This window comes from Pyrus communis, chromosome 2 (genome assembly GCF_041283825.1).
Source record: "Pyrus communis isolate YQ-2024b chromosome 2, ASM4128382v1, whole genome shotgun sequence".
NCBI classification, from domain to species: Eukaryota; Viridiplantae; Streptophyta; class Magnoliopsida; order Rosales; family Rosaceae; genus Pyrus; species Pyrus communis.
In genome coordinates this window covers 17,587,140-17,601,896 of record NC_142566.1, presented here as the reverse complement: position 1 = coordinate 17,601,896, position 14,757 = coordinate 17,587,140, and the positions used below count along the sequence as shown (strand labels likewise).

The 14,757-nt window shown below is 35.5% G+C and overlaps 1 long non-coding RNA gene and 2 pseudogenes across 1 annotated transcript; all 3 read left to right on the top strand.

Annotated features, from left to right (window-relative positions):
- The first annotated feature begins 991 nt into the window (after window positions 1-991).
- On the top strand, window positions 992-3,829 carry LOC148698669 (uncharacterized). Its single transcript, XR_015956150.1, has 2 exons — window positions 992-2,612; window positions 2,847-3,829. It is a non-coding gene; the product is annotated as an uncharacterized LOC148698669 (long non-coding RNA).
- Window positions 3,830-8,754: 4,925 nt separating this feature from the next.
- Window positions 8,755-11,000, top strand: LOC148698668 (uncharacterized; annotated as a pseudogene).
- Window positions 11,000-11,998, top strand: LOC148698667 (uncharacterized; annotated as a pseudogene).
- Window positions 11,999-14,757: the final 2,759 nt, after the last annotated feature.

Below are 14,757 nucleotides of genomic sequence, written 5' to 3'. Positions count from 1 at the left end.
TGTACGTACTAATAAACCATCATATGACATTTAGATCATCATATTCAATGTCAATATATATATATATATATATAACTTCTCTCTCTAATCCACTTTCCTTTTTTCTCCCTTTCTCCTTCCCATTTTAAAATAAAAATAAAAAATATTTTCACATACAAAGTGTGGGACATATGCTAGTATCGTTTTTACGTAAACCTTCTCACTTGTACGGTTATTTCTCAACTTATCATCATTATTTTTTCCAAAAAAATTTAATTTTTGCACCTATCAAACTGCCAATGTCTTGCTCCTACTCTTGTACCAAAGATATTTATTTACTCTAATTTTTGCATTCTTATAGTTGTTAACTGGGAATCATTTTATCTAGAACCATATAGTATTGTAGTCCAATTTATATATTCGTATTAATTTGCATATGATTGCACGTCTATTTCAGGTACCTGCAACCTGGAAGAAGCAAATTAATTCATTACGTAGGCTAAATGAATATTTTGCTTTCGATTATGCAACATAATTAATGGTCATCCTTGTCATTTGGTGAAACTGCTTCCATAAAATACTTCTTGACCCATATATATATATATATATATTCGTATTCATTGCAATCAGTTCGCTTGCGCATGCATTCTTACAGTTGTTAACTGGGAATCATTTTATCTAGAACCATATAGTATGTGTGTTCAGTGTAGTGTTGCCCTATATACATGCAGAGCGAACTAATATTGTAGTCCAATTTATATAAGGTGTAATTTGCATATGATCGCACGTCTACTTCAGGTTCAATGGCCTTTCTTCAATACCCTCCAGTTAACATGTTTATGATCTGTATTGAATATGTATACTCATTCAACTGATGAATGATGTAGGTTTTTTTTTTTTTTGGTCAAAGGTAAACTTTATTAGATTCTAACATAAACGTTTACATCTTGAGCAAGAATATTAAATAAAAACACCGACCCAATTGCATCCCAACGAAAAACACTTCCATATGAGGCCACGACATGCGCAGCAGTATTTCCACACCGCTTAACAAAACCAAACGTCACTCTTCCAAATTGAGATACCAGAAGACGTATATCATGTAAGATGATGTAAGCTGTTAAGTGACTGTTAAGAAAGCTGTTAGTAGCTGTTAGTTTGTTAACTCTGTTATCAAAAGGTTGTTAGGTAGTTAGTTCTGTTAAAATAGATATCTTAGAGTGTAAGCCATGTGTGGCTATATAAAAATGTAGTAATATAATTCACATTCTCTCTCTAGGTTTCTCTCTTCTTCTCTCTCTCTCAAGAGTTGTTCTTCTTTCTTCTTTGCTGATTATTACTTTCTCTGCAACATTGTTACATTCTCTACAATTCTTCACTTCTGTTATCATGGTATCAATCACAGAAGGTCTTCTGTGCCGGTCTTCCGATGGGTTCTTTGAAGTTCTTCGAGCAAGATTTGTGCTTTTTTGTGATTTGGGTTAAGATTTCGACTACCATCAGGTTCTTTTGTTTTTGGTTTCTACAATGCACATCACCTGTTTGTATCAATGTATAAGTGAAAGATTTCATGAGTTATTGCTTAAAATTCAAGGCCGCTAGCCAAGATTAAGTCTTTGAAGTAGTGAGTTTTTTATAAGGCCGATAGCCAAGATTAAGTATGTAAAGTAGAGAGTTGGATAAGGCCGATAGAAATTTTTCTCTGAAGAGTTCGATAAATTCTGGATTGTTGCACTTTTATAAGGCCAATAGCCAAAGTGTATTATCTGATAAATCTTGGGTTCAATTGGGTGCTGGATATGATTTGCAGTTTGTTTAAAGATTCTTGAAATATCATAATGTCTGAGTCTGTGAAAATTGAGGGGTTGCTAGGAATGCTTACAGTTATGCTTCAAGATGGTAATTTTGTGAAGTGGAGCTTTCAATTTCAATCTGTTTTAAGAGGTTATGATATGTTCGATTTCTTTACTGGAGATTCACCATGTCCACCGAAGTATGTGATCAATATAGTGACTGGAATTACCAAGGAAATTACTACGGCTTACAAAGATTGGGTGAAGAAGGATCTTGCTTATCGCTACTCTTTCCGATGATGCTATGGAGCATGTCATTGGATGTAAGAGTTCACAAGAAGCCTGGAACTGCTTATGAGAAAGATTTGCATCACTATCAATGGTTCGTGTGAATCAACTGAACACATAATTCCACACTACACAGAAATGAGGAGATTATGTGGACAAGTTCATGCTCAGACTTAAGGGGATTAAGGATCAGTTAATTTATGCTGGTGAAAATATATCAGATAATGATTATATTATTGCTGTCTTATCTGGATTGCCTACTAATTTTGAGGTAATCAAGACAGTGATTCTTGCAAGGGACTCTACGATGTCACTTAAAGATTTCAGAGCACACTTGTTGGGTGTAGAAGCTAGCATTGAGTTAAGAATGCAATCTTTATCCAATTCCATGTCTGCCATGTATGTGCAAGGAAATGGGGCAAGTTCCAGCAGATTTCAAGGAGGACATCAGAATTATGAGCATGAAGAGAGTTCAAATTCACAAGGGTATAACAATGGCTCAAACTTCCAAGGAGGATCTGGTGAGCACTGGGAACAAATTTCAACAAAGAGGTAATTTCTCAAGCAATAACAAAAAGTTTAATGGGAGCAATGGAGCCAATTTTTCTGGGAATAACAACTCAAAGTCTTTTTCTGGAAATTTCTCAAGTAGATCTAGAAATAATTTATTCTCTGGAAATGGAAAAAGTTCTCAATTCTCTGGTAACAATTTGTTCAAGAAGGATCTTAAAATGGCAATACTAACTACAAGAATGCTAGCTCACCCGAGTGTTAAATTTGTTCAAGGAGGGGGCACACTACTCCAAACTGTTATCATAGAGCTGACAACAATGGACAATATTCAGGTTTTATGACCTATCAAATTTGTGGAAAAAAGGGCCATATTGCACTTGAGTGCTATCATGAGAACAATTTCTCTTATTAAGGTAATCCATCAGCACCTTCTCTTATTGCTTTATCTGCACAGACCAACATGAGGCAATCAAATATCAATGTAGTCAATGACAATGGTTTTAATGCTGTTAAAACTTGGATTCTGGACACTGGTGCAACATACTACATAACTGCCAATGCTATCAACTTGAATCAAGCTGCACCATGCAACGAAGATGAGAAGATCATTATAGGCAATGGTAAAGGTTTGATAGTTGAGCATTGGTTCCTCAGCCATTACTACTTCTTCAAACCACTCTTTAATATTGAAAAATATTTTACATGTGCCAATGATAACTGTCAACTTATTATCTGTTAAGAAACTATGCAAGAATAATGGTTGTTGGTTCATATGTGATGATGTGATGTTTTTCATACGGACAAGGCCACGAGGGAGATTTTATACCAAGGAATGAATGATGATGGGGATCTGTTCAGAATTCCAGTCAAAACTTTTTCAGATTCATTTGCTGAAGGGTTGAGTAGATGTGCTGCATTCATTGGAAAGAAGGTCAGTACTTTAGTTTGGCATCAATGATTTGGACACCCTTCATATGAGGTTTTACAAGCTATGTTGAAGACTGCAAATATATCTATTAGTATAGATACATGTCCAACCATATGTTCTTCTTGTATTCAAGGAAAGATGAGTAGGCAACCATTTCATGTTAGACAACATAGAGCTAGTTATCTATTTAAGAAAATACATAGTGATGTATGAGGTCGTTCTCCAAGTCAATCTGTACAAGGTCATAGATACTACATAAACTTTGTAGATGAGTATTCAAGGTTCATGTGGATATTTCCCATGACAAATAAATCAGATGCTTTCTCAATTTTTGTCATGTTTCAAGCTTTTGTGTTGAATCAGTTTAATGCCACTTTAAAATGTTTGTAATATGATGGTGGAGGTGAATACATGAGCAAAGCATTTGTTGATTTCTTAGCAAGTAAGGGTATTACTCATATGATTTCTTGCCCTCACACCCCATAGTAAAATGGGCTTGCTGAGAGGAAACATAGGCATGTTGTGGAAACTGCAGTTACATTAATGTCTCAAGCCAATCTATCTCCAGAGTTTTGGTATCATGCATGTGCATATGCTATTTTGTTAATTAATAGAATGCCATGCAAGGTGCTAAATATGAAATCTCCATATCAGTATGTATTTGGTCATAATCCTGAGGTTCAACAATTCAAGATATTTGGGACTGCAGTGTATCCATTCTTAAGATCATTCAATAGTAACAAACTTTCAACCTAGATCCACTCAATGTATATTTCTGGGATTTTTCATTGGTTATAAGGGGGTGATTTTCTATGAGAAACAAACTGGAAGATTGATTGTGTCAAGACATGTTATACATGATGAAGAAGCATTTCCATATAAGTCTACAGTAAAGCCACAGAACAGTAATCAGTGTAATTCAGTTTCTAATAAAGAAGTTCCTTTTATGATACAAATGCCAATTCCATGTGTACATTAGTCTCAATCAGTAATCAGTACAGTTCAAAATCAGGATTCTAGTTCCATGTCTATAATAGAAGGTGAATTGCAGTATGCTAATATCAGTATCTAGATCATTATTAATGTCAGATATTCATCCCCATCACCATCACTTCACTACAATAAAATATATATAACCCTTGTTGCCTGTCCATCATGACTCAAATCTTGAGGTACTTCTTCCCATATCTTCAAATTCTACTGATGTAAATATCAATTCTTCAGTGTCAAATTCAAATTCTCATCATCAAATGGTAACAAGATTAAAGAGTGGAACTATTATAAAGAAAAATTATGCAACTTATTTGGCTACATTCCCTGAGTTACAATCTTTACAAATTGCTGAAGATGAGCCATTCTCTAATGGCTTCTCATTTCTTACTGAAATAAGTGAATGCACAAAACCTTCTTCATTTAGAAAAGCTTCTAGTATACCTCAATGCCAACAAGCCATGTAAGAGGAGTATGATTCTCTTCAAGCTCAGGGAACATGGAGTCTTGTTCCATCACCTTCAAATAGGTCAATTGTGGGAAGCAAATGCGTGTACAAAGTGAAAAAGAATCCAAATGGCAGTGTGTTTAGATACAAAGCTAGGCTGGTTACTTAAAGTTTTTCTCATAAGCATGGAGTAGATTATTCTAAAACATTTAGCCCTGTTGTTAGACATACAACTGTGAGAATTATTTTAGCATTGGCTGCAATGAATCACTAGGAATTGAAACAATTGGACATTAAAAATGCATTTTTGCATGGAGATTTGCAGGATGAGATTTTTATGAAACAACCTCAGGGATTTGTTGATCCACAACATCCAACACATGTATGCAAACTTATAAAATCTTTATATGGTCTAAAGCAGGCACCAAGGGCCTAGAATTCAAAATTCATAAGTTATTTCCTTGCTATGGGATTCACTGCCTCATTGTCTGATACAAGTCTGTTTACAAAGAATGAGTGATCACTCAGATATTGTCGTTCTTTTACTCTATGTTGATGACATAATCTTGATTGGATCTAATCCTGCAACAATTCAATTAATGATCAAGGAATTGTCTGAAGTTTGTTACTTGAAGGATCTAGGAAAGTTGCCATATTTTCTAGGATTGTAGGTTCAATATTAGGACAATGGAGACATATTTGTGAATCAGGCTAAATATATCAAAGATCTCATTCACAAAGCAGGAATAGATTCATGCAAGCCTGCTCCAACTCCTTTCAAAGCTCACAGTTCATTATTGATAACAGAAAGAACACTACTTGTAGATCCCAGTCTTTATAGAAGTTTAGTTTGATCATTGCAGTAGTTGACCTTTACTAGGCCAGATATTGCTTTTGCAGTAAACTTTGTATGCCAATATATGACAAGTCCAACTGATATAGACCTTGGGGCAGTAAAACATATTATAAGGTATTTTTAGGGTACAATTCAAACTGGTATTGACTATTCAGCCATTGCAGAACCATATCTCAGTGCGTTTTCTGATTGGGATTAGGTTGTTGATCTTACTTCAAGGAGGTCAGTGACTGGATATGTTGTGTTCCTTGGTAACAACCCTATTTATTGGCAGTCTAAGAAGCAAAACTCAGTTTCCGGAAGTTCTACTGAGGCTGAATATAAAGCTCTTGCACATACAGCTTCTGATATTGCTTGGGTGAGGAATATTTTGAAAGACTTTGAGGTTTTTCTACCTAATCCACCTGTGATATTTTGTGACAACATGTCAGCCATTGCATTAAGTGAAAATCCGGTGTTTCATTCAAGAATTAAACATCTGGGTACATATTACAATTTCATTCGAGAAAGGGTTCAATAAGGAGATTTGGAAGTCACATATGTTCCAACTGATGAACAAACAACTGATGTGCTCACCAAAGGTCTTCACGGTCCTACTTTTGTCAAGCATTGTTTTAATCTCAAGCTGGGAAATCCAGTTGTGATTGAGGGGGGATGATGAATTATGTAAGAAGATGTAAGCTATTAAGTGACTGCTAAGAAAGCTATTAGTAGCTGTTAGTTTGTTAACTTTATTATCAAAAGGTTGTTATGTAGTTAGTTCTGTTAAAATAGATATCTTAGAATGTAAGCCATGTGTGGCTATATAAACAATGTAATAACTGATCATTTCGATTAAGTAATACAGAAATACAATTCACATTCTTTCTCTCTCTCTATAACACACCTTAACCTAGAATGTCTATTTGGACTCTGAATTGAGCTGTGCTAACCAACACCTGGAAGGTGACAAAGTCATAAAGTGTAATACGGTGGAATATGTGAATAAATTTAAACCTAAAAGTGCCTAAATATAAGAGTGCGCTTGTGAATGGAAATGAACCCATTTCACACGTGATGTCAGAGCATAAGTAGAGTACAGTACAGTAAGATAGGGTGAGAATTATACCATTGAAGGTAATCGTCTGCACCAAGATTTGCTAAGAATCCTCATTGATAAGAAAGCTCAGCTACTAAAACCTGGAGGGGCAAAAAACAAGGGTAAGTGGGCCTAAAAAGGGTAAGTGGGCCTAAAAATAAAGTTTTATAAAAACCTTTTGAAAATGTTATAACCTCTCGCCGTAAAACAAGTATAGTTTCCAAAATATGTATAGTATGAAAATACCTACCGCAGACTGCAAAATCATAAGATTTCCATACGTCGCAATATTGCGTAAATGAAAATATAACAAGCCATAACACATAGTCTTGCCTAAGCAAACATATCATATCGGGTGCTCATCAATCTATGTTAACACACGAGTCAGAGTTGTCTAACGCAACCTGTACAATAAGACTGGGTGTAATCATAATATACGCTCTAGTGCTACAATCACATGAAGACTAGCATTATTCCCAGTCACATACGAGTCGGAGTTGCCTATTACAACCTGTACGACAGGACTGTCACCTATTTGGATCCAAGGCGAGCTTGCGGTGTAGATGTGAACATACACGTGAAAGACTAGCCCTGGCCCTGGGCAAGCACTAACATCAGGTGCAACAGTGTATGATAAGCAAATAACATAACTATAATCATGCCACAACCATTCAACAATTCTAGCCAATATTATACTATTCATAACCATAAATATAATTAAGGCATTCCCTTATAGTAAGCTTACCTGTGCATCCCGTAGGATTGTTTCATCATTTCCCAACAATAAGGCATTTCTTACGAACATTAATTTAATTATGGCAATCACATAGAGAATTTATAAATAATTGTATATATGGAAACTAATATATATATATATATATATATATATATCAAAGAAAAGACCCACTCAAAGATCATGTCGTCGAGTCGAACCCGCCTCGTAGCATCAAGAATCCTTGCGAAGCGTTTCACCTGGAAACAAAACCATTTAGGTAATTATAACGTACTAATGTAATCATGTGTTTTCGTACAAGTATGGATAATAAAGGAACTATCTTAAAATAGTTGAATTTTGGAAAATGGACGACAGATTTGAAATCAGGGCGTCGAAATATGCTAAGGAGGGTCCTCGACAAATTTTACAAAAAGTCAACGGTTAACCCTAAAAGTCAACTGAGACGCCCCAATGGTCAACTATGTTAAAACTTTGGAATTTCACTAAATAGGTGTCAAAAATGGACTTGGGACGTCGAAATTAGCCTAGGATGGTTCCCGAGAAATTTTGAAAACGACAATATAAGGAATATTCTAGCCCAATTGGAACCTGGCTAGGCTAAAGGTTTGGGCCGAGCTTTAGGCCTAAGGCCCCTAATTTTTCTGTTTTTTTTTTTTTTCTCTCTTCTTTTCTGGCAGGTCGCTGGATTTTGAGGAAAGATTTGGCCAGTAAATTTCAAAGGGCTACATTATGTTCATTTCTCAAACAAAATAAATTCATAAGCCAAAGTAAAGCTCAGGAGTTAGGGAATCAAAATATACCAATCTGGTGTTGAGTCATGACCGGAAATGTTCGGAAATGGCCTACACAGTGCTCGACTCTTGTCGGAAAACTACAGAGTTTTCCCCCGTGTCGTTTATGCACCAAAACTCCTACTAAAGACCTTAGAAAAAGCTAAAAATACAAACCAAAACACGATCCACTAAGTTTTGGGTTATTTTCAAGACTCACCCACACTAAAATCCGAGAGGTCCTCGTAGGAAAATATGGTGGTCAAGTTCTAAAGTTCGAGTTTTAACCTTGGTTCTAGTTTTGTGTTGGAATGTTGATAACCTTCATCGATGTGGCAAGATTTGATGGCAGCTTGAAGGTTTGGCTCGCCGGAGATGACGAGTGGTGACAGTGGCGAAGCCATGTGAGAGCGAGGAGTGGCGGCCGCTACTTCCCTCGTCGGAAAAACAAGACTGGAGCGCTGGTTTTGCCCCTCCCCTCGCTTGAAAATCCACTGGTTCTGCTACTGCTCTTCGTCCCGATCTGTTTGGATCTGCTCTGCTCGCAGCAAAGCTTTCATTTTTATTTTTTTTTCTAAAACAACCAGGCCAAAACGACGTCATTTTGGTCATGGTAAAAAAAATTAAAAAAAAAACCAGAAACGGTGCCGTTTAGATTAGTTGGAAAAAAAAAATATTTATATATATATATATGGGGGGACCGCGTGTCCCCTATTCCGTTTTCAACCCCTAATCAGAACAACAAAAAGTGCAACCTTGCTCCCCAATTTGAAGCGGAAAACGGAACGGAAATCCCAGTCACCACCTGGTCTACCCACCCACCGTTTGGCCCTTAGGCAGCCATTCTCCACTCCTGTCGCCGGCTTCTAACCTTCAAAGCCACTCTTTAGGTAAATTTTTTAATTCCTAAATTTATAATCTCTAACCCTAATTAATTATTTAAAACGAATTTTGTTTAATTGGTATAAAATCATATGGTAATGCACTCAATGCACTAATATGATTATTGGTTATTGGTTATTGATATGATTCTATGATTATTGATATGAAATTATGAAATTATTTTTTAGGGTAAAAATAAAAAATTGAATTCTTGATTATTGATTAATTAATTGAATTGTTACATAATGTATTATGTATACAATTATTCATATGATTAGTTGAATTGAATTTTTATTTATCGAATAATTTATATGCTTATTGGTATTGATCAATTGAATTGTTGGTTGGATTAGTTAGTAAGCATACTATAGTATAGTCTACTCTAGGATTAAGAGTCTAAGAATGTTTTTTTTTTCTTTCCATTTTACAGTTACGTAGTGGAACGATACTATAAGAAACAATGCTTAAATCCTCCTTCAAACATTTCGGGTAGTCATTCTCCTTCAAACATTTCGGGTAGTCATTCTCCTCCTCCAAATATTCCAAGAAGTCCTCCTTCGAATATTCCGAGTAGGTCACAACAAAGTGAGGCCATTGAGTTGGATGAGATATTGGCTAATCTTCTTGCAGACCCTGCACATAGACGTCAAATGCTTGATTATTCACCTAATTATCGTGAAGCAATTCGTAGATACTATCTCCAAAATGATCCTTGTCAACCTAAAGACCACATCATGCCAAGAAAAGTTAGCGACAAACAATGTTTTATCATTGGTTGGTTTGATAAGTTTAAGTGGTTGGAGTATAGTATATCAAAAGATGCTGCATTTTGTCGTTATTGTTATCTTTTCAAATGTGATTTTGATCAAATGGGTAGCACTGGAAGTGATGTCTTCACTGAGAAAGGGTTTACAAATTGGAAGAAAGGACCCAAAAATCTTCGAGTCCATGAGGGGGTGTTGGAAGTCTTCATAATAAAGCTATACCACAAGCTAGAGATTTGATGACACAAAAACAACACAATGAAACATTTGTGATTAAGCAAACCGATGAAGCTCACAATAATTATCATACTTTATTGAGTGCCTCACTTGAGTGCACAAGATGGTTGTTTGGACAAGGTTTGCCTTTTCGTGGCCACGATGAATCATTGAAGTCAAGCAATATGAGTAATTATTTGGAGCTTATACAATTTCTTTCCAAGCATAATGAACAAGTTAGGAAGGTTGTATTTGAGAATGCTCCCAAGAATCTTAAGTATACTTCTTCCGATATTCAAAAAGATCTTGTTCGTGCTTGTGCCATTGATACTATAGATGCAATCTCTAAAGATATGGAAGGTGCCTTTTTTTCTCTTTTAGTTGATGGAGCACATGATTCTTCAACTAAAGGGAAAATGGCAATGGTATTGCGTTATGTGAACAAAAAAGGAGAAGCAATTGAAAAGTTTTTGGGTGTTCAACATGTTTCCTCTACAACTAGTAGCTCGCTTGAAGAGGCCATTGAGAGATTGTTTGCTACAACAAATTTGAGTATGTCCAAGTTACGAGGACAAGGCTATGATGGAGCTAGTAATATGAGAGGTGAGTTAAATAGTCTTAAAACAAAGATTTTGAACAAATACCTTCAAACATTTTATATTCATTGTTTTGCATACCAACTCCAACTAGCTCTTGTATTTGTGGCAAAGGAAAATGAAGATGTTGCCAATTTCTTCATCAATGCTAGTAGTTTGGTGAATCTTATTGTTATGTTTGAAGCCGTGGTGGAGGTGGTTGAGTGGATAAAAAGTCATCGCAACCAAGATAATCTCGGTGAAGCAACTAGGTTATTCAAATACATACAAACTTTTGATTTTGCATTTCACCTTTTCTTGATGAGACTTATATTGGGAATTACAAACGAGTTATCACAAGCATTGCAAAAGAAAGATCAAGATATTGTGAATGTGATGACGTTAATGGAAGTAAGCAAGCAAAGACTACAATCTTTGAGAGATGATGACTTTGGGGACTTGTTTCATGATGTAGAAACGTTTTGTGAGGAGCATGATATTATCATTCCTAACATGGGGGATTTGCATTTCGTACCTGGAAAATCAAGACGTAAAGCTCCAAAAATCACAAACTTCTATTAGTATCGTGTGGACCTCTATTTTCAAGTCCTTGACATGCAACTAAAGGAATTGAATGAGCGCTTCAATGAGGTGAACACCAAGTTGCTTCTTTGTATGGCATGTTTGGGTCCGGTGAATAATTTTGCATCTTTTGACAAAGAAAAAATTGTTCGTTTAGCCCAACTTTATCCTTAAGATTTTGATCATATGGACCTCATGAATCTTCCAATTCAACTTGACAATTATATTCATGATATGAAGATGCAGAGTTTTCATCATTGAGAGGAATTAGTGATCTTGCAAAAGAGTTAGTGAAGACTGAGAGGTGTGAAAGCCACATGTTAGTGTATAAGCTTCTTACATTAGTTTTGGTGTTACCGATTGCAACCGCTTCAGTGGAGAGAGCTTTTTATGCTATGAAGATTGTGAAAACACCATTGCGTAACAAAATGGGAGATCAATGGTTAAGTGATAGCATGATTGTTTACATTGAGAGAGATGTGTTTGCTTGTATTGATAATGAGCCTATTATGCGACGTTTTCATGACATGAAACCTCGCCGGCAACAATTGTAATTTGTTTGTATTGATTAACTATGGAAGACATTACTATATATAAAAAGATTTAGTTGTTGCCGTTTTTCTTTAACCTTGCACTCTTTTAAGTTCGCCCCTCCCTTCGAGAAATCCTGACTTTGCCACTGAGTGGTGATGGTTCAAGTGGTTGTACCCTCTCGGTGCTTGCCGAGGAAGAAGAAAGAGAGAGTTGAGAGAGATAAGTGAGGAGATAGAGTTGAGTGGTGAGGTGGTAGTCATCCATTGGGATAGTGAGGTGAAAGAAATTTGTCCGAGGAGTGGGAAAAAGAGGACATAGGATTGGAGGAAGGAGTGGGAAGTTCCACGTGGGTGGGTCCCACTGGACAAAAAGTTTAAAGAAAATATTAAAACAATAAAATACCCAAAATTCAAATTTCATAAAACACCCTTAAGTTTCGTAGTTCTGTAAAATCTTAGTTGTAGCTCAAAATTCGATCTTGTTTGCGCCTATGCGTTCGTATCGTCGAATACTTCGAGAATATGCTAAAATAGTAGCTTATACACGTCGCGAAAGGACGGTCAACGAAAGTAAAAAATCTCGCTTCTAGGGCATTTTCATCAATTCACGCTTTTAACACTACTAAAATTGTAAAATTAGGGACGGGTTGTTACACTCTAGCTTTCTCTCTTCTTCTCTCTCTCTCAAGAGTTGTTCTTCTTTCTTCTTTGCTGATTACTTTCTCTGCAACATTGTTTCATTATCTGCAATTCTTCACTTATGTTATCATCAACATCATATGTACATTATAAATGATCTTTTGTAGTTAACTTTCTGGCATATTGCAGTTTATGATTTTCTAATATGCTTCAGGATATTGTATATTTCAGAATTTTTGGTCTTTAGATTCTTTGTTAAGGATATAACAATGACTAAAATCTAACAGGAAAAAAATATTCAGAATAAAAAAAAAAAAATATATATATATATATATATATTGTGGAGAATAATCAGTTCAACAACTAAAGGAAGGAGAAAGTGTATATATTCCTCCAACCAACAAAAATCCATGGTGCTCTGGAAGTTAATTTAACAATTAGATCTTGATTTTGTATTTTTAACCAAATTTTAATGATTTTAAAATTTAAAGTATCAGATAATTCATCCTTTCCTATTAAAGACATTTTGGTCAAATTTGAAAAAGAAAGGGAAAAAATAAATAGAGGGACATGATCATTGACCCTGAAAAGACAAAGATCCACCCATTCCCCACCCAGTAATAGAAAGTGAAAGGACATCATCATATATCTAACCCAAATTTAGATTGAGGGGCATGCATGGTGTCCCCGGTCTCCTTAGTTTGATGGGTCCTTGGTGCCTTTTTCAAGAATTTCCCAGCAAACGAACATTAGAAAAATAGAAGCCTTGGGGTCCTCCCCCTAGTCTCCCTTCTGTTTCTAGGGTTTTGAGGTCCTCCAACCCCTCCCACAAATCCACCAGCTCAAGGGATTTGTCCCAATTTAATGTTTTCCAAAGGATATATTTCTTCCCTCTTCCAGAGTCACTGTTTCCCAACCTTACAACAAAATAATTAAAGTAAAATGACTACAGTAAACCTCAAATGGAGTGTATAATACCCACCTTGACTGAGGGTGGGGAATGGGGATGGAGCAAAACCTAATAATTGGAGACAAAGTTAAGACATAGGACTTCAGATTAACTAAGCTTATGAAACATTTGGCATATAATCCGATATCGGGAACTGTTATAGAGGGGACCATACACGATTAAAACTCATTGTCACACTATTTTTTACAATATCTCTATTTTTAATTTTTAATTTGGTGAGTAGTTATTTTTTCGTTTTCAGATGATACTCGATGCATGACATTATTAAGGATCAAGGCATAAAGCTATACACCAAACCAATATAAAAGAAGAAGCACAAAATTTGTTTTCATTTTCCATTTGAATTAGGTCAAAGTATGAAGACTGCCAAGTTGGAACTACAAGGCAATGCCGTCAAATTTCTGTTCAAAAATACTTCGTATCTTATAATGATGTACATGAGATAGTAACACAATTCTTGGAGCAATGCAATTTTCCATTAAATAAAAGGTTAGGTAGTTGTTTTGTTGGCATTACTACACTGTCCAAAAGGTCAAGGATTGGTTGGATATTTAGGTAAATCCACATGAAGTGTCACCAGTAATGTGTTAAAAATCCCATCATTTGGTGTACAAGCTACTTAAAATATGTAACTTACTTGTTTATTTAGGGTAACTTATGCATGTTTCGGTGAAACAATGATAAAACCCTAGATTAATGAGTAGATCGAGACTTAACATTTATTAAAATGAAAGCTAAGCTATGACTAAATTTGTTTGCACCTACCCCATGTCGTTCATCCCCACTATCTCCATGCATGACAGTGATCATGCATGAGTATCGTTGTTGATGATCAGTGGTGATGACGATGAGGGTGTCTGGTATCCATTATCCATGCATGGGAACTGATGATGATGCATGAGTATTGTTGATGGTGATGGTGTGCATACATGCAAGGTTTAATATTTGTTCTTTTCCGGATACAGATATATCTCAACTCAATGTTTGATGTTCCATGCTTACCGTTTCAGAAGTAGGTGTCGTTTTGGGAGGCAGATTGTCTACCCTCTTGTTTGGATACCTTTCTTATTTCTTTTTATTTTGTACAGTCACGGTTAAGTTACGTCAACATTTTATATTGATTTTGTTATAAAGATAATAAGATAAAAAACAATAGAACATTTTATATTGATTTTGTTATAAAGATAATAAGATAAAAAATAATAAAAATATAAAAT